Raw genomic sequence first — 19,300 nt, forward strand, 5'->3', positions numbered from 1 at the left:
GTAATAAATGTATATCCAAGCATCTTTTAAAAGCAGGATCTCTAAGCTTCACCTGATTGTTCTATTAAGTGTTTAAGTGATGTAGTTAAACAAGTTTAGAGTGTGGCGTAGGGCTCTTAGTAAGGAGGACCTATGAATGGCATTCCTTGATAGCAGACTGCTCATTTGACTGAGGATTTACATTTATGGTGATATAGCCTGGAAAGGGGGAAAAATAGAAGGTGAAACAGGATAGAGAGATGCCTTGAATGTCTAAAATTGAACTTGGGGTGACCTTGCTGGTGCAGCCTTCTGGGAAGCTATATGCTATAGAGTTCAGTATCAGATGGAATGTGATTCTGGCTTCATGTGTTGGGTTCATGAGTTGTACCTAGAATGATCAGACTCTTTGGGTAAGAGTTTTGCTCTCACTAAATGTGCTGCTTTGTGAGTGGAGCTAGCCTGGCAGTTGCTGAAATGGTTGGTAGCTTTTTTCCCTTTATGAGAAAAGTCCTCTTTAGATTCGCTTGTTCATTGCTTAAAGAGTGGATACTGGGGAGTGAATGGTACACTGGGCAGCAAATTGGGGAGTTTTGCTGGAAATGGATGTTCTCAATATGACTTTAGGGCATTGACAGATCTTAAGAGCAAAACCAGGTGTACCTTAGTACAGAGGTGGCTGTGAGCCTGATTTGGCACATGGTGTTGTGCAGTATGATCCACAGTGGATCTTGGGTGTGCAGCCTATGACTAAAAGTCCCAGCATACAATGCTCCATAGTGATACAAATAACCTTTTGCTGGAATTTGAGGCTCACATGGGTTGAACTGCTGCCTTAAAGTGGCAATCTGCTGCAGTCTGTTTAATTTATGGCAGTTGGGTGCAGCTTTTGTTTTCCTGACAAAGTGACAGTATGGCACTCACATAGGAAGTTTGGATGATCCTGTTCTATGGATTTTAACTGTAAAAGTGAATGGCTGCTTAGTAATTGTGGAAAATAAATGCTGAGATACAGCCCTGGCATTCAAGTCAACCATATAAATGATTCAGTGGAAATTGAAAGGTTTAAAGCATAGGTAGAGGGATTAGCATGTACTGGTGGTTTGTGAATGAGGATTTACAGAGGGACAAACAAGTGGTTAAGCAGCAGTCTGCAGTACTCCCCTGAGTTATCTGGCATGTGCCAATCAAGTGCTACCTGGCAACTACTAAACTAATTATGCAGTACAAGAGTATATTCTTTGTGATATGGAAATTTTAAACAGTAAGGAAAACCTACCTTCTAACTTAATGATTTTATTTTAGCGGTCCTGAATGGATGCAATCAATGGACAGTAACATTGAAAGTGCAAAATTCATGTTTGGTGCCTGGATGGCATGGATTTTAGGGGTAAAGATGCTATGTTTCAAAATGAAGAACACCAAATAATGATGCATAATATACGCTGCAGTTCAGTTAAGTAGAGCACTCCTTGTCAAAATGTATGTCAGCTGTCTCTCAGAGATTTCTGTAAGCTTAGAATTTGTCAGCTGAATTTCAGACTGCAGAATCTCTTGAAAATGTTTGATAAAGTCACGTAACAAGCAGCATCCTATTTGGTTTTGGCTTTGTGTGTGTTGGGGAGAGCTTTTTATGCCACGGGCACGAGGAAAAGGAAGCACGAAAGATAAGGCTGCTTGTGTTCAGTGGCTAGAACACAGGGCTGGGAATTAAAAAGACTGACTTGTGTTCCTGGCTCTGCCACTGACTTACTCTGTGACCTAGAGGAAGTTGCTTGACTTGCTACCCCATCTGTGAAACAGGTGTAATACCAATCAACCTTGGTAAAGTGCAGAAATGCTAGCTGGTGGTAGCTGTTTATTTTATGAATTATCACAGCACTCCATCAATAGTCATAGCTGTTTCTGTAGTGGCAGCTGATAGCTTGTTGTCAAGATTGCCAAGTGTCTAATTGCACAAACCCAAATACCTTTGCCCTCCCCCTGCCCTACCCCTTCTCTGAGGCCCCTCCCTCTGTCGCTCGCTCGCTCGCTCTCCCCAACCCTCATTCACTTTTACCGGGCTGGGGCAGGGGATTGAGGTGCAGGAGGGGGTGAGGGGTCCCAGCTCTGGTCGGGCAGCACTTACCTTGGGCAGAGACTGACATGTACGGCTCCTAGGCTCAGGAGTGGCCAGGCTGTCTGCAGTTGTCATCCTCGCTGCTCCCATTGGTTGGGAGCTGGTGCTCAGGGTGGGGGCAGCACACAGACCTTCTGGCGGCCCCTGTGCCTAGGAGTCAGAAGGACGTGCTGGTCTCTTCTGGGAGCAGCACAAAGCCAGGGCAGGTAAGGAGCCTGCCTTAGCTCTGCTGTGCCACTGACCAGACTTCTAGCAGCCTATTAAAATCTCCCGGATTGGTTTCAGTAGCCACCAGGAGATCAGTTCCTGGAGACTCCTGGCTGATTCCAGGAGGTTGGCAACCCTACTTGTCAATGCTTAGCACTCCAAAATCAAGTCCCATGGGACTTAGCCTTTTATCTCTCATTGCATTTCAGTCCAGTGAATCTTAACTTCAGCAGTGTAGTCTTGGCTGTGTTAACCAATTTATGGAGATGGTGATAGCTGAGAGTTGTTGGAAGGCAAGACTATGATCAGTGTGTGCAAAACATCAAGTTGGTTCTGTTTGTAAATATTATTGCAAAGACATTCAGACATGTCTAGTAACTTAGGAGCACAACTCCACTTGAGGTTTGCACACCTAAATGTTTAGGCGCTTTTCAAAATCTGTGTAATACATACACATGTTAACCTGAATCTCACCAAGCATTGTCAGATTGAGTGCGAAACAATATTTTGCAGAATTAAAGATTCTTTTTTGCCACTTCTCAATTCATGATGACAGCCTAAAGTTGATTGTTTCGAGATTTCACTTTGCTGTAGCAATGTTGGAGCTGTCCCCAGACTTAGGACGATGTTACTTTGTGATTTTACACTGTTCTGTTCTGCCCTCACCTGGGGAAGATGCATACTTATCATAGTTGATTGGATTTTGAAGCCCTCTCTGCATCATTTGATAGAACTTTCCAAGCCTAGGGTCTCAAAGCACTTTATGAACAGAGTCTCCCATCTCCCTGCGCTGTAAAGCGAGATCCCCACTTTACGGATGGGTTAAATGAGGCAAAGACTTGTTCATGGTCACAGTATGTTGCAAGCTGAGAACAGAGTCCAGGCCTTTTGGTTTTTCGGATCATTCCTCAAAAGGCTTAGGCTGATGGGTAGAATTTAGACACTTGTCCCCCCTTTATGGTAGTGCCTCGGGACCAACAGAGGATGGGACCTCATTACGCTAGGGGTGGTACAAACCTAGAGTAGTACAATCCCTGCCCCAAAGAGCCTATAGTTAAGAGAGATTTTCAGAAGCACAAAGAGGAAGTTAGGTGTTCAACTCCAATTGAAAGCCAAAGGGAGTTGAGTACCTTAGTACCCGAGTTCTCTCTAAATACACATCTACATCAGGTGGCCAGCCAGTGTAGCTGAGACTTTACCATAAACAAGAGAAAATGCATTTTCTGCAGTTCTTTGGAACAAAGTCTCTTTTTATTTAGTTACGTGGGCACTGGTGACTAGCACTGGATCCTAGATCAGCTTTTGTTTGCTTGGGCTCATGCTGGCTCAGAAGGCCCAGCGCTGGAGCTGGAACACAGAAGCAGGCAGGAACAAACCGTCCTCCTTTTGCAGGAAGAGAGGCCCTTTTCACATGAGGAAGTGTGGATGGGGGGCTTAGGCATTCAGCGTGTGGGTTAAGGGAGAGAGGCAACAAACATGACTAAAGCTTAAGGCATGCTAATGTATTCATGGAGTAAATGAGATGAAGGGGAAAGCTGTCTGCCCAACAAACACCAGGCTGCGTTTTCCTTACGGTGAACTGCATTGTACTCATGCCATCAAACCACATTCCTGTTCTCTCTTGAGGTGGAGATGGTGGGGAAAGGGGGCCTTTTCTTCCCTCTGAGATTTTGGTTAATTTATGGGCTCCCTCTTCCTTCCATGATGGCAACCTGGCCCCTCTCTCTATGGTTTGGAGTGGCTCAGGGTGTGCAGCTATGAGGTCTACCTTTCTTCAACACACCTGGGCAGCCTCCATTATTTCAGCACTGTTGGGGGTTGCTTCCCTGAACAATTGACAGGATATTCTCTGAGAGGAAGGTCTTTCTGAAATCTCCCTCTGACAGTCTCAGGGCTTGCTGATTTTCAAGGCATGATGAAAAGTACATGAATTTGGTTAGGCTTTTGGCTACCTGATGGAGCCTGTTAGGTTAGAGACAGCACAGGTGATAACTGGTTTTAAGATCTTTTTTAATGGGTTTGTGAAATATTCTGCTTCTCTAGTGCCTTCCATGAGATCGTAAAGTGCTTTGAAACGATCCCTAATGAATCCAGGCTCTCCACCCCTTGCCAAGTAGCTCAGTCTGCATTTTCCCAGTTTTACAGATGTGAAAACTGGGGTTTTAGGTGAAGTGACTATCCCCAAGGTTGTTCAATGAGTTGGAGGCAGAGCCAGGATTAGAGCCCAGGTCTCAAAGGTCCCAGTCCTGAGCTTTAACCACAAGACCAACCAGATCCATTTAAGGGCACTTGCAGGTTAAGCCAATAGCAACTTTAAAAATCTTTAAGCAAACAAATCCAGGAGGAGTGGTAAATGGGAGGTGAACTGGCACATTAATGAAACTTAGATCAGGAGGAATTGTGGACTTGGAGAAATGATACAAAATGATTTACAGGTGTTAGAAATATAGGCAGAAGATGACGACAAAATGAGATTGTTTTGAAAAACACAAGGGGATGAATGTGTTCAAAATGCTGTTTGAAAGATTCAGTCGGATGAGAAAATCAGGAAAACAGTAATGGCTACTGGACCTCTGGGGTAGACAATAGACAGTAACTAGAGATTTACTGTGTAATAGGGCAACCAGTGGGGCCTATATAATGAGTTTTGTATTGAGAGGCATCAAATCAGAGTGAGGATAGAATAGCTGGGAAGTTGCACTGAGTTCAGGGGACCTCAGTGCCAAAAGAAATTAACCATTGGGATGGAGCTCAGAGAAGAGCAATAAAAATGTTTAGAAGTGTGAAAAGCTTAAATGAACTTAGTCTTGTTCAGCCAACCTAAACTTATGGGGTGGGAAAAATTCTCCAAGTATTTAAAAGTGTTTAGGGTGGGGGGGGGGGGGGGAAGGGGAGAAACACAAAGACTTAGAAGACTATTGTCCAGACCATGGCATCAGAACCCAGGTTGGTGATGACTGCTTGCCTTGACTGCATGTGTCTTCACTTTAAAAGATGAAAACCAGTAAAATAAATGGTTGTCTTAGCAGCCTTTAAAGCAACCAAAGCCAAATAATTCATATCTGGAATGGATGTTGCTAGCAGAGGAGTATCATCAAGCTCCAAAATTCTTCTCCATTGTAATTTTTCTTTAATGTTACTGTTCAGGATAAATTGTCATGTTGTAGCATTTGGTGTGTGTTTTTTGCGGGGGGGGGGTAAGGGGGGATCGGGAGGGGCAGATGGTGACTTCAGCAGAGATGTGTATGGAGCATTAAAAACATCTCATATAGTGTCATTCCTTGCATGCTTGCTTGGGATGTTTAATGTACATGATTTCCATTTCAGACCCTGTGCTAGAGTTCCTGGCTTTCTACTCGCACAAAACCGAACACCTCTGCCCTGTCCTTCCTCCGAAGTCCTGCCCCGCAATCACTCCATCTCCCCTCCCTCTGCTGCTTGCCCTCCGCGCCCTCACTCACTTGCTCATTTTTACTCAGTTGGCTCAGAAGGTTGGGAAGTGTGTGTGGCAGGTTGCTCTGAGTTGGGACCAAGGGGTTGGACAATGGGAGAGGGATCAGGGCTGGGGCTGGAAGGGAGGTCAGGGCTCCAGCTAGTGGTGCAGGCTCTGGGGTGGGGCTGGAGATAAGGGGTTTGGGGTGTAGGAGGATGGTCCGGGCTGGGACAGAGGGGTTCGGAGGGCAGGAGGGTATCAGGACTGGATCAGAAGGTTGGGGCACAGGAGGGGGTCAGGGGTGCAGGCTCCGGGTGGCGCTTACCTCAAGTAGCTCCCGGAAGCTGCCACATGTCCTCCCTCTGGCTCCTACGCGGAGGCGTGGCCAGGTAGCTCAGCGCACTGACCTGTCTGCAATTTAGGTGCCACATTGGTTAGCTTACACCTGTCATTGCAAGAGTCTACTGAGAAGGGTGTAAAAAGGCCAACTGTGGAAAGTGAGGCCAAGGTAAAAGATCAACATGTAATCCTAGATCTTAACGCTCCCAATGCCTATGCATTCTTCCTTCCTGTAACATTCTGTTCTGGTTCTTGTACCACACCCAATGCAGTGCTCTCTGAACAGAGCTGGTGAGTAGTGAACTTCAAAAGAGAACTTTGGTTCCCCTCTCACAGCCTCATTTGTGAATGCTGTTTAGATACCAGACTAGGCAAAATTCATAAGTCAAAAGTATTGAAATGGTGTGTAAGGGACCACCTCACCGTGGCAGAAAATGGCCTTAGCATAGGCATTGGGAGTGTTAAGATCTATGATTACATGTTGATCTTTTACTTGGCCTCACTTTCCATAGTTGGACTTTTTACACCCTTCTCAGTAGACTCTTGCAATGACAGGTGAAAGCTAATTAGTTAACAAGAGTCTTGGCTGGGGTCCCTGTCATTTGACTGGCTTCTACCAACACACGCTGTCTGCTGTTGATAATGACAGGTGATAGTATGAGTTTAGTGAGTGGGCTTATGGGAGATGAGAGCTTTTCAGGGAAAGGAGCAGTTTTTTTGGAACCAGAGAGGTATGTTTGGCTCCTTTCCATTACAAGGCATCGGGGGTGGGAAGAGGGAGGGTGGAATGCTAACATCATGGTGTATAAAGCCAATCAAGGGCTTTTTGTCCAAGCCATCTTGGAGACTGGGCCAGAAGATTTCATTCCTCTGAGAAGCATGTAAGGATTCTCTTAGCTTTGTACCATACCTGTAAAATGCCACACACTCAGCCCCTGGAATGGACAGAGTCCAAGTATGGAGTACAGTGGAAGTTAATCCCCTAAAACTTGTTCTTTGACCTATACGCTCCCAGACAACCCCAGCCTCTTCTGTTTTATGGCTTATGTGATGCTAGAACCTGTGACAGGATTTTCAGAGGAAAAAGTGGGGCAATGGACTTTATAATCTGAGAATCTCTCTCTGCTGGGCTGAGTGTGACTGACTGTAATGACTAGTTCCTTAACTAATTTTTGTAGCACTTTTTCAGATGCTAGATTGGATTCCCAGGGAACAAAGAGCTTCCGCATCCAGCAACCAAAGTTCCCTCCTGCCACTGCTTCCTCCTTAAGCTAGAGGAGCAGGGCTAGAGATCCCACCCCATTCCTGTAAAGTCCTCGGTGCAGGAGTCCATGTGGGGAATGGAGGGGAGGCCCAGAAAAGAATCTTCTGTGCAGATGGAAATCTGTCAGCAGTTTTGGCAGTGAACTGATGGGCATCTGGACTGAGCTTTTACAACCCTTCTAGGATAAAATTCGCCTGCTGCTGTTGCTGCTTTTTCTTGTTTCTCTCGGCTGCTTCATTATTTTGATTAGTTTCACAGTTTGGTGGTGGTTCTTAAACCAAAGGAGCAGAATGTCAAATACTCCTTGGTTTCTAGTAAATGTCTGTGTTCGTATGACAAACTTTATCAACAGTAGCTACAGTTTATACAGACTAGCCGTAAAAAGGAATTAAACACTGTTGAACACAAACCTTCAATGGCAGTGGAAATCTTAGAATTGTAGGGCTGGAAGGGACCTTGAGAGGTCAGCTAGTCCAGTCCCCTGCACTCATGACAGGATTAAGTATTATCTAGGGCATCCCTGACAGCTGTTTATCTAACCTGCTCTTAAAAATCTCCAAGGATGGAGATTCTACAACCTCTCTGGGCAATTTATTCCAGTGCTTAACCACCCTGACAACTAGGAAGTTTTTCCTAATGTCCAACTTAAACCACCCTTGCTGGACTTGCTTTTAATTAATCTCTTCCATCTGATTCCTGGGTTGGCATCTAAATGGTCAGGCAATAACATTTCTTAAATTGCTTTGCTGCTGCTTTCCCATTGCCGGCATTGCATGGAAAGTGGTAAACGAATGTTCTTGACATACTGACATGCTGGCTAGTCACTAACGGTATGAGGTACATGGGAGAGTCCTGAAGACTTATCTTGTCCCATATGCCTGGTATGTTGTACTGCAACTTCTCCTTGGGCTGCCACCTTGACATGGTGGAGAAGCTTGCATATACTTAAGACTCTAAGAGTGATGCTGTCTGGAGTCCTGTACTTATAGCAGGGTCACCCGTGGTGGTAAGGTCAAAGGAGAGGTACCAAAGTGCAGCCCAGCACAACACAACCCAGTGCAAGACCTCAACGGCAGGACAGGCGGATGAAGCAGGCTCACCTCTCAACAGCTGCAAAGTCAGACGAAGACTGCAGAGGAAGAGAAACCCCCAGTCGTCTTGGACCTCCTTGCCACTGGACATAGGTTCATCTTCCACCAAGATTTGTGGGGCTGCTGGTGTGCATCAGCTCCCCCATATTAAACTACTCACACACAGACTTCTTTCACAGGAAGAACTTTTCCCCACCCCTACCCATAAAAGTCCTGTGGTGATGGACGAGTGGCAACAGGGATAGGTGGAGTGATCACCAGGAGTCCCTAGTCACAGACCCACACGCAGGCGGTGACTGCAAGATGGTCATCATGTGCCCCTGGACTGGGATGGGGGGCATTTTCGGCAGCAGCGCTCATGACTGAGCAGGCCTTTTTAGGAACCCCTCTGCTCACCCCATACGGGGAAGGGGCTAGAAAAGGTGCCCCAAACATAAGCTATCCCACCATGCTTGACTGGAGAACTGTGTCCAGCAGGATCACTCCCAGTGCTGTTAAAAAACAAAAATGTTTCTTGCAACTTGGAATGTCCGTACCCTGCTAGACGAATCAAAAAATGAAAGACCCAAATGCAGAACAGCAGTTGTTGCCCGGGAACTCTTGAGGTACAACATCGACATCTCTGCTCTCAGCAAAACAAGATGTGCAGATGAAGACCACTTGAGGGAAGAGAGTGGCAGTTACACTTTGTTTTGGAAAGGAAAACCAGCAAGTGACAGGCAAATACACGTGTTAGCTTTGCAATCAAAAACCTTCTAGTCAACCACCTGACTGAGCTCCCCGTCAGCATCGAGCGCCTTATGATCCTCTTCATCCAATTGGTCAATAAGGCATTTGCCACTATCCGTGCATTTGCACCAACTGTTGACGCTGAAGAACAGAGAGAATCTTTCTACATTGTCTTTGATAAAATTTTGTCATCCATTCCAAAAACAGGTAAGAAAATCCTCTTAGGGGACTTTAACATAAGAGTTGGCCAAGATTCTAGTGTATGGAGTAGCACCATTGGGAAGGAAGGAGTGGGCAAGACCAATTCCAGTGGCATCCTTCTACTCAGCAGATGTGCAGAGCACGACCTTGTGATCACAAACACGTCACCCCGCATGCCCTCCCCACACATTGCCTCTGATGGCAGTACAGTGCTGAGAAGTGTCCTCAGTAGCACTTAGCTATGGCAGAGCCAGCAGGGGGACCTTGGATTTTTTTGTGCCCTATGTAATTTTGGAGTGAATATTTTTGTAACTTTTGATGGGGCAATTTTAGTGCCCTAACTAAAAATATGAAGAATTTTAATGGCCATCCTCTACTTTATATAAAATGCAGTGTAATGCAAGTAAAATTTGAGACCTCAAGATATTTGATTGTTCCTTCAAAGGTATACCTCTACCTCGATATAACACTGTCCTTGGGAGCGAAAAAATCTTACCGTGTTATAGGTGAAACTGCGTTATATTCAACTTGCTTTGATCCACCAGAGTGCGCAGCGCTGCGCACCCCCGCCCCGCCCCCCGGAGCGCTGCTTTATCGCGTTATATCCAAATTCGGTGGCATTATATCAAGGTAGCAGTGTACTTGCATGCTGATTGTAGTGATGACCTAAAGCAAACTGGCATATGTTTTAACAGGTAAAACACAAACTGAGGTATTAGTTGGTGTCCACTACAGATGACCAAGTCAGACTAGGGAACAGGATGAATGGCTCCAACTCCTTACACCTATTTAAAATTTGTAGTGAAAAAAACTCTGCGTTATCATGTGCGGGGATGTGGCGGGAGACTTCAATCTGAGTGAGATCTGCTAGAGATCTCATGTTGCTATTACTAAAACATACTTGGAATTTCTAAATATTATAGATGACACCTTCCTAACTCAAAGAGCATTGCATTCAACTCAGGGGAATTCTATGAGACCTCGTCATGGCAGAGGAATTGATCACAGAACTAAAAGATTGTGGTTGCTTATGTACAAGTGATCATTACTTAATTACATTCGTTATTTGTAAACAGAATAAAGTCCTCACCAATAAATATTTTAAAAGGTTAAATTTCACAAAGGTGAAAACAGTTGAGTCAAATCATCTGGAAGAAAAAACTTAAACAGAATAGTGAATGATGGTTAGAAATGGTTTCTATGGTTTGTTATACAGAGGGTCAGACTAGATGATCAGTGGTCACTTCTGGCCTTAAAATGTATGAACCTCAACACTGTGTCAAACCCGACTCAATTTAAATACCCATTTTATGGGGATGGTTTACTTTATTCTCCTTTGAGATCCCCGGTTAACCCATTTTTTTTTCTCCTGCAGTGTTAGTAATTTTGTTTGAGATCACTCAGTTACAATGGATGTTATTACTGCAGTCCTTAGAAATGTATGTGAGGTCCCATATACATATGGCTTTATCGTAGGATTAATGGAAGAGAAGATGGCTGCCAGTGTGAAAATAAAGTAAGATGTGTGCATAGTATCAGACATATCTTGGTCCTTCTCTATTGTGTCCCTCATCTCCTCTCCTGCCCTTGATTTCTAATCATCCCTCATTGTTATATCTCATTGTATTTGTAATTTATTTGTCTTATGTCTAGAGGCACCGGTGGAGGCTGAAACCCTCTTATGCTCTGTGTTGTACAGACACATTAAGAGCTTATAATCTATTTAGACATGACAGATAAAGGGTACAAGGAAGACAGACGCACAGAGATGAACTGACTTGCTTAAGGTCACACAGCAAAGCTGGGAATAGAACCTAGGTCTCCTGATTGCCCAGTCCACCAGACTACTCTGCCTCTCAAATAAGCTGCGTGGGGCAGGGACCTGTCCTCTTTTAAAAACTATCTGTAAAGCATGTCATGAACATCTATGATCCTGTGGGGCTCAAACTTAAATGTGGCAAGAGAACTATGAAAAAAGGGAAAGGTGAAATACTTTGCGTTCTGTAGTGCCTTAATTATAGGTTCTCAAATCATTTCACAGGCCTCTCTACTCTGAATGAATTTAGACTCGGTTCTGCTGTCGATATTGCACCACTCACAGCTAGGGAAACTGAAGAACAGAGATGTTGACTTGGGCAGCAGTCAGTGGTGGATTAGCCACAGGGCCTGTGCCCGGTGGCCCCTGACCCCATTCTGAGCAGAAGCCGTGGGATGGGGGATAACCTCCCCAGTGCGCCCCCCATCCGCACCAGAAGCTGCAGGATGGAGGAAGCCCCTGCAGCACCCCGCGTCCTGTGGCCCACAATGATAAATAAATTGAGAACCACTGGTTTAAGCACAATGTTGTATAGATGTGCTCTGACCATGTTTACACTACATGGTACTTAAACTGCTGGCAGCAGCCAGCTGGATACTTGTCTAGTTTCATGCATCTAACCACCACTGCCTCAGGTTTACCCCATGTGAAAACTGCTTTATGTACACACACGAACATGTTTATGGAGCAGGCTGATGGATCTGTGGTGAGAGGCCCTTTTAAAAAGCAAATCTTGGTTGGCTGTGAATCTGAAGCACTAGCAAGGGAACACTCTCTAATTCACAGTATTATGTGTTCTCCCTTCCTTGCAACATTGCATGGTAAAGACCTTTCCTTTTGATGTTTACCTTCAATTCACAGTAAGCTACATCCAAGCCTCAGTGGCGTGGCTCTGAGCACAGGTGGCCCACTTGTTTATCCAGGACTGCTCCTTGGCTGGGCAAATAGGGGGTGTTATTGCACAGGCCATGTGGCTCCCTTGTTCCTAAATATTTCACACCTCTCCACTTCCAGGTGATGCTGACTGGATGGAGCTGGATACTTTATTTAACAGCCCAATATGTATGCTGAGGATGGACTGGCATCTTAAACCCGGATTTACAGACACTTTAAATTCAGTGTTTGGGCTGAAATTTTTCATGCTTGTACTTGGCCAAAAGCTAGATGTTTTTGGAAAGAATAACTGTCTGAGATCATTTATGAAAGCATTTCTAGAGGTTTAAGGTATCTTAGAGATATGTCTATTGTGTCAAATAACAATCCTTTTGCTCCTTTTCTAGCAACTTGCATTTTGAGGTTCTCAGCACTTTATGGACATGCATTTAAGCCACAAAAGCTCCTGGAAAGATAAATAAACTCTCACTTTCCAGGTGGAGAAACTAAGACACAGAGGGAGGTGACTTATGCATAGCCCCATAATAAAACTGTGTGGCAGAATAGGTGTTAATGTCTCCAGGCTAGAAGTCCTGGGCACCGCTGGACTATGGCAATTCCATGATTTAAATAACCCTCTCCCCTCCCAAAAAAGAAAAGTTGGAAGTGGCATCGGGTGTAGTTTTGAATGAGAACGAGTGCTGGTGAAATACAGTGAAATCTTGATTACCAATAACATTGTAAATGCTCTTACTTTCTAGATGTCTATAAATTGCCAGTGGTGAGCACTGCAGCTGTGTCCATACCTCTCCTCAGAGGCAAGTTGTATTTCTATAGGACTTCAACCCCAAAGCCTCTCTTCCTCCTGTCCTCGTCTATAGCTGACCTTTAGCTGTTGGCTGATTATTTACTCTCCTAGTGTAATCCTGATCTGTGGCTTACTTCCCTGTACTGTAACTGACAGCACATTTGAAAATACTTTTCATCCCTATTCTGCCAGAGGAGGGGACTGAAATTGTCAGGTAAAAGCCTCCGATCTTTCCCATTTTGTCACATAGTGTCCCTGTGCAAATGCAATTGGTTCTTCCTCTGCATCTAAATAAACCACTCAGCCCTCCTCTCACCCTCTACAACCTTGGTCTCTGGGAAGGGATGGTGGTGGAAGTGAATGGCTGATTGTTCCTATGTTCCTATTATTGCAACAACATGAAGCATAATAAAGCACCTTCTTCAATTACCATCACTGTTCTCCTCCTCCTGTGTTCTACGGTCATTGACAGCTTCCTCCCCCTTAGTTGGAATTCTTCTGGTGTCTTCTAGTAATATCTGTCTTATATGCCATGCCCTGACTGGCTCAGCCTTCCAATAAGCCGTAGGTAGTTCAGACTTACTTTTTGCTGTATCCAGGTCATTGCTCCTTTGCCTTCATACCCCAGAATTTTTTCTGCATCAGAGTAATCCTTTCCCCAGATGCATGCCCTGTATCACTGCTGTTGGAGTGCCGCTAGTATTTTCTTCGCTTTTTTACAATGATATAGGCCCTATATTATGGCCAGTTTTCTTTTTGTGAGGATTAAATGGTTCTCTCTTTGGAGTCTGTGTTCCTTAGTTACTTTTCTAAGTCTCCCAGGCAATCAAATCAAGGTTTCCTATGTGGCAGATCCTTTATCACTAGGCTGCCAGGTATTCCTGGTAAATTGTGCTCTATTTCCCCTATTTCTATTTGAGGGCAGCCTGGCTAGTTCTTGTAACTGGGGGAACCTGGGTTCTATTTCCAGCTTCTCTGCAAGTCTCCATGTTTCTCCTTCGATAAATCACTTAACTTCTCTGGATAAAGCTACCAAGTGAGCTCAATTATGTGAAGAGAAGCATTTTGGGGACAAGCCTAGGTGAAGCTAGAGTACCAACTAGTGTGGGGGGTGGAAGAGATCTAGGAATGCATCCAAGTGGAGCTTCTCCGTGAGCTAGCAGGCTGATTTCCAAACTATGTGCTCTAGGAACCTCTGCTGGTTAATGGAAAGGCAATTTTGAAGTACATTGGTGTTTTCCAGACTGATCTGTTCCTGCCAGAAACCAAGTTCAGACATTCCCATCTGTTACCATGGACTGGCCAGAATGTGCTATATAAACAAATACAATAACTGTTGTATTGATCACTGCACTGCACATCATCTTTGCCTATTTCACTCCTGTATAGAATAAATACGATTTTGCATTTAGAAAAGGAAATGGAAAAAGTGACTGAAAAGTAGCCCCTGTTGTGATGACTGGAGAATATTTGCTTTGGGGCTTTCTATTTTTGGGAGATTCTGTATCACAGCCAGAGGAAAGATACTTGTAGATCTTCAGTCACATTAGACTACATCTTTCTGTGCTGAATTCCCAGTGTGCGCAGTCAGTTACACTTCCTACTCAGATTAATAATATAGCTGCAGTAAAATAGGTTAAATAGCATGAATGAGTGTAATTCAGCACAAATAATACTATCAGAGCTATTCATCTAGTTAATTTTAGTAAATGTGTTGTTAAAATGGATTAAAGTAATTAAACATCAGTATCATTAACAGCTTAAATAGTAACCTACCCTGTAACAGGGCCTTCCTTATCTGACTTCATGGTAACAAATCTGGGCCTACCTAAGATGTTATGGCTGTCTGAGGTGCATAATGTGGCTACCTAGAACTTCAGTGCAGCAGCTGTGGAAGCATCTAGGTCCTTCAGTTCAGGGTGGAGAATCTTTAGGGCTTTTTGCACTATAGGGCAAATGATACACACTTGAGCAGTTCTGATTTCATCCAGGAGAGGATAGTGTTGCAGTAGACACCAGCCACCTCCTAACATCTAGAAAGAGAACCGAGAACAGCTCTGCTCCTACCAGAGTTGTCCCATGTGATTGCTGCTAAGGGAAGGGGCACACTGCTGTCACTTGCACCAGTGTCGAACATTCTAATGTTCAGCACTGTAGTGCTGGCTCCCAGCTCCTTGTTGCGCAGTGTCAGGTAGAGGTGCTGCCACTCGCAACGCTCTGAAGGTTGTTACTTTGAATAGCTGTAAAGGTTGATGAAAGGACTGTGAGGTTTGAGGAGCAGGCCCCGGGCTTCTGTCTTTGTTTTAGCACCAGGTTAGCAAATGGAAACTTAAAGGTCCTTTTGTTTCTGTGTGTAGCTCTAGCTCTTAAAGTTTTAAAAAACAATATATTATTTTGAAAAGAATGTGTGGTGGTTTACAAATGTGCGTCTGGTTACCGTAATTACCTTCAAAAATGAGAGAATTGGGTTTAATTGTAGACTTCTGAATTTTCCATGATTAGAAAAACTGCACTGAGCTTTCAAATAATCACTCTGATTCTTGTACCTGTCAGACTTGCCAGAATGCCAGATGTGTTTTGTGCCCTCTCAGTCCGCATGACTTCTGCTTTAAAATAAGGAAGACAGCAAGGGACAAACACAAAAACCTTCCAATAGGCGGTATGCCTTAAATCAAACTCCCAGCTCTGCTCTCCCTGGCAAGCAGACTACTCTGATTTAAAGGTGCTCTTCCATGAAAACTCCTGGCTGCATACACCGTAGTAAGCCCAAGGAACTTTCTCACTTGAGTGTGAATTTATTGGTGTGAGGATTAAGGTGACTAAACTATAAATGTTTGGCTCTGTTATGGGGCTTTTACTTCATCGGTCACACAGCACCTCGTAAAGGGAGGAATTTCAGGAAACTTTCATTATCCCCATTTTATAGATGTGGGGGTGGGAGTGGCACTTTAACAAAGGAGCTGACTCTTGCAACTCTTTCCTCTTGGGAGGAGTCCAACCAGTAGTAAAGAGAAGTGTATATACCAGGAGAGCAGTCCTTTTGCCTGCTGTTAAAACAGCTGTGGGGAGACAGTTTAGGTTCCTTCCACTCTAAATCTATTCCCTGGAGATGGCTCCGGTGGCTCAGCTTCCTATACCTTCTTTGGGGATGCCTACCCAATGTGGTTTCCCAACACCCGCTTGAGGTTGTAGGAGAAGCCAGAGAGCATGTCTACACTACATACTTAAGTCCACTTCAGTTAAGTTGACATCCAGCTGCCGCAGTAATTAAGTCGGTAGTTCGTGTCCATACCACATGCCTTATGTCACTGGAGCACGTCCTCACGAGCACTGTTTGCATTGACGCAGAGAGCAGTGCACTGCACATAGCTGTCCCACAGTGCAACTCACCACAGGGGTTTTTGGGAAAAGCCTGCAGTGCCTCCATAGGACCAAAACATTCTCTCAGTGGGGACTGGGAACGTGGCTTCAACGTTTTCTCCCTCCTTCCCCTGATTTCAGCTGGAACCATCGTATTTTGTGCCTTTTTTCAAAAGACTGGCGTAGCCACATATGCCATATATCAAGAAGCATGGACCCCGCTCAGTTGTGCACTGTTGTTTCAAGCATTACAAAACCACACTACTTTTCCTGCAGTATTTCCAAAGCCACTGGGCGGAACATTGCAGTGTCCTTCAAGCAGGCCTGCAGGAAGCCATAGAATGAAACAGTTCCTGGTTGCTGCTGGCAGCTGTGCAGCAGCTGAACAGAGTTGAGCGCCATTTCTAGTCCCGAGATACACCCACTGATTGGTGGGATCACATCATTATGAAGTTGTGGGATGACAAGCATATGCACAAGGCCACTTTTCAGGAACTATGGGTGGAGCTCTCCTCAGCACTGCAGTGCAGTGACACTGAAATTAAACCTGCTCTCACAGTGGAGAAGCTAGTGACGATCGCTGTGTGGAAACTTGCAATGCGAGACTGCTACCAGTCATTGAGGAATCAATTTGGAGTTGGTAAATCCACTGTGAGGCTGTTGTCAGCCCTGCACACTTGGACATTAATCACCTTTTGCTAAGAAGGGTTGCGACTCCGGGCAATATGCAGGAGATACTGGATGGTTTTGCTGCAATGGGGTTCCCTAACTGCGGTGAGGCAATAAATGGCACTCATATCCCTATCATGGCACCAGACCATCTTGCCACAGAGGACATAAACAGAAAGGGATACTTTTTCCGGGGTGGTGCAAGCGCTGGCGGATCACCAGGGGCATTTTACTGATCTCAACGTCAGCGTGGGATGGTCAGGGAAGATGCATGATGCGTGCATATTTAAGAACTCAGTTCTGTTCAGAAAGCTGCAAGCAGGGACTTGCTTTCCGGAATACAAATCATTGGCAATGTTGAAATGCCAATAGTGATCCGGGGAGACCCAGCCTACCTCTTACTCCGATGCTCATGAAGCCATTCACCTGGACAGCAGCGCGGTTCAGCGATAAGCTCATCAAGTGCAGATTGGTGGTTGAATGGACCTTTGGCTGTTTAAAGCATTGCTGGCATAGTTTGCTTACTAGTGAAAGCAATATCCCTGTTCTTATCACTGCCGGCTCTGTGCTTCATAATATCTGTGAGGCAGGGGGGAGAGAAGCTTCCACGGTGGTGAGGCGTGGAGGTGGAACGGGTGTCTGCTAACTTTGAGCAGCTAGGTACCAGGGCTATAGGAAGAGCTCAGTGTGGAGCACTGCGTCTCAGGGAGGCTTTGAAAACCCCTTTCAATAATGACCCACAGTTATGTGTGCCGCTTCTGTGTGTTGTGCCTTCCCGTACTGTGAACCTTGCTGTGACAGCTGAGTTTTTGCTCTCCGTTCCCTGAGTTTCCCTGTGTCTCTCCCCTCCCTTTTTTAATTTAATAAAGATGAATTCATTCTCAAGACAGGGATGTTTATTGAGTAAACATCCTGAAACTTAAAGATCACAAATAGAATTTAACCTTGAACATATGTTGGAATAAAATTGAAAGAGGAAGAACACCACATTCATCTTGTCTTTAAAAGCACAGCAGCCTTGCCTGTCACACATCATTGTATGTGCACCTTTTATTCTTAGGACCCTCCCCCAGGGCTGAATGGAAGGGATATTGCATTCCCCCACCTCCTGCCTTGCCTCCTGGAACATTTGGGAGAGCGAGAGGGGGAACATCGTGATGTTGGAATGCCATTGTGCAGTGGCGGCAGAGGGGGAGCCTCAGGGTGTTTCTCCTAAAGGTCAGCCAGATGCCCCAACATGTCTGTCTGTTCCTTCGGAATCCCCAGCATATCCTGCTGCGTGCCACGCTCTCTCCAAGGCTGCTCTCCTGCTCACCATCTCCAGTTTTTCAGAGAGAAACCCTCCATGCTCTTTGCTTGGTGTCCACTGTCCCAGAGGTGTTCATAATTTCAGTACACATGTCCTCACTAAGGCCACGATTTTGTCAGGGATGTTTTTAGTAAAAGTCATGGACAGGTCATGGGCAATAAGCCCGTGACTTGTCCTTGACTTCTACTAAAAACATCCGTGACAAAATAGGGAGAGAGGAGGCTCCAGCACCCTATCTCCTCTGCAGTGGCTGGAAGCTGCAGTGAACCCATTGCCCAGTGGCTCGGAGGGGGGTCCTCCCGTGGCAACAGGGGAGCTGCAGGGGCCCCCACTCCTGGCTGCTGAGCTGCTCCAGGGTTCCTCTGCTGCTGCAGGCAGCGTGGGGGGAGCTAGGTGTCTTTGGCAGCTGGGAGCTGCGGGGGGCAGGGGCGTTGCTCATGGCAGCTAGGAGCTGTGGGGGTGGGGCAGCTGGGGAGCTGCAGGGGGCTTCCCCCCGCATGGCTGCTGAGCAGCTTCGGGGTTCCTCTGCCACTGGCGGCTGCAGGGTGGGGCCAGCTGCTCATGGCAGCTGAGTCATTGCAGTGGGGATCCCTGCCAGCAGCAGCAGCTGGGCAGCTCAGGGGTCGCTGGTGGCAGCCAGTCAATTGTGGGGATCCCGCCACTTGCAGCAGCAGGAGGGTCCCCTGCCACTTGCAGAGGCTGGGATGTTGCAGGGTCCCTAGTGTCGCGAAGGTCACTGGAAGTCATGGATTCCATGACCTCAGTGACATAATCTTAGCCTTAGTCATCACATGTTCTCTTTTGCCTTCATCTTATCTGGGAGAGCCTCTCCGCCTGTGTGGAGGAAGAGCTGAAGGCCACGCTTTCAGCTGTAACTCATGGGAAGCACAAAGCAACCATTGTCAGTACAGACCCAGTGTCTAGTGCAGAGTTACTATGTAAAAATCACTCCCTATATTTCACAGAAGTTTAAGGCAGAACATTTTCATTTACACAAGGTATTCATTGAACCGGGTTGCTGTCCCAGCCATGCTGAGTATGGCCCAGGGGTATGGGCGCCGGACCGTCAGCAGCATTGGATGCGGTGGGACCAGAGGTGGGTA

Source organism: Chelonoidis abingdonii, chromosome 2, assembly GCF_003597395.2.
Source record: "Chelonoidis abingdonii isolate Lonesome George chromosome 2, CheloAbing_2.0, whole genome shotgun sequence".
Taxonomy (NCBI): domain Eukaryota; kingdom Metazoa; phylum Chordata; order Testudines; family Testudinidae; genus Chelonoidis; species Chelonoidis abingdonii.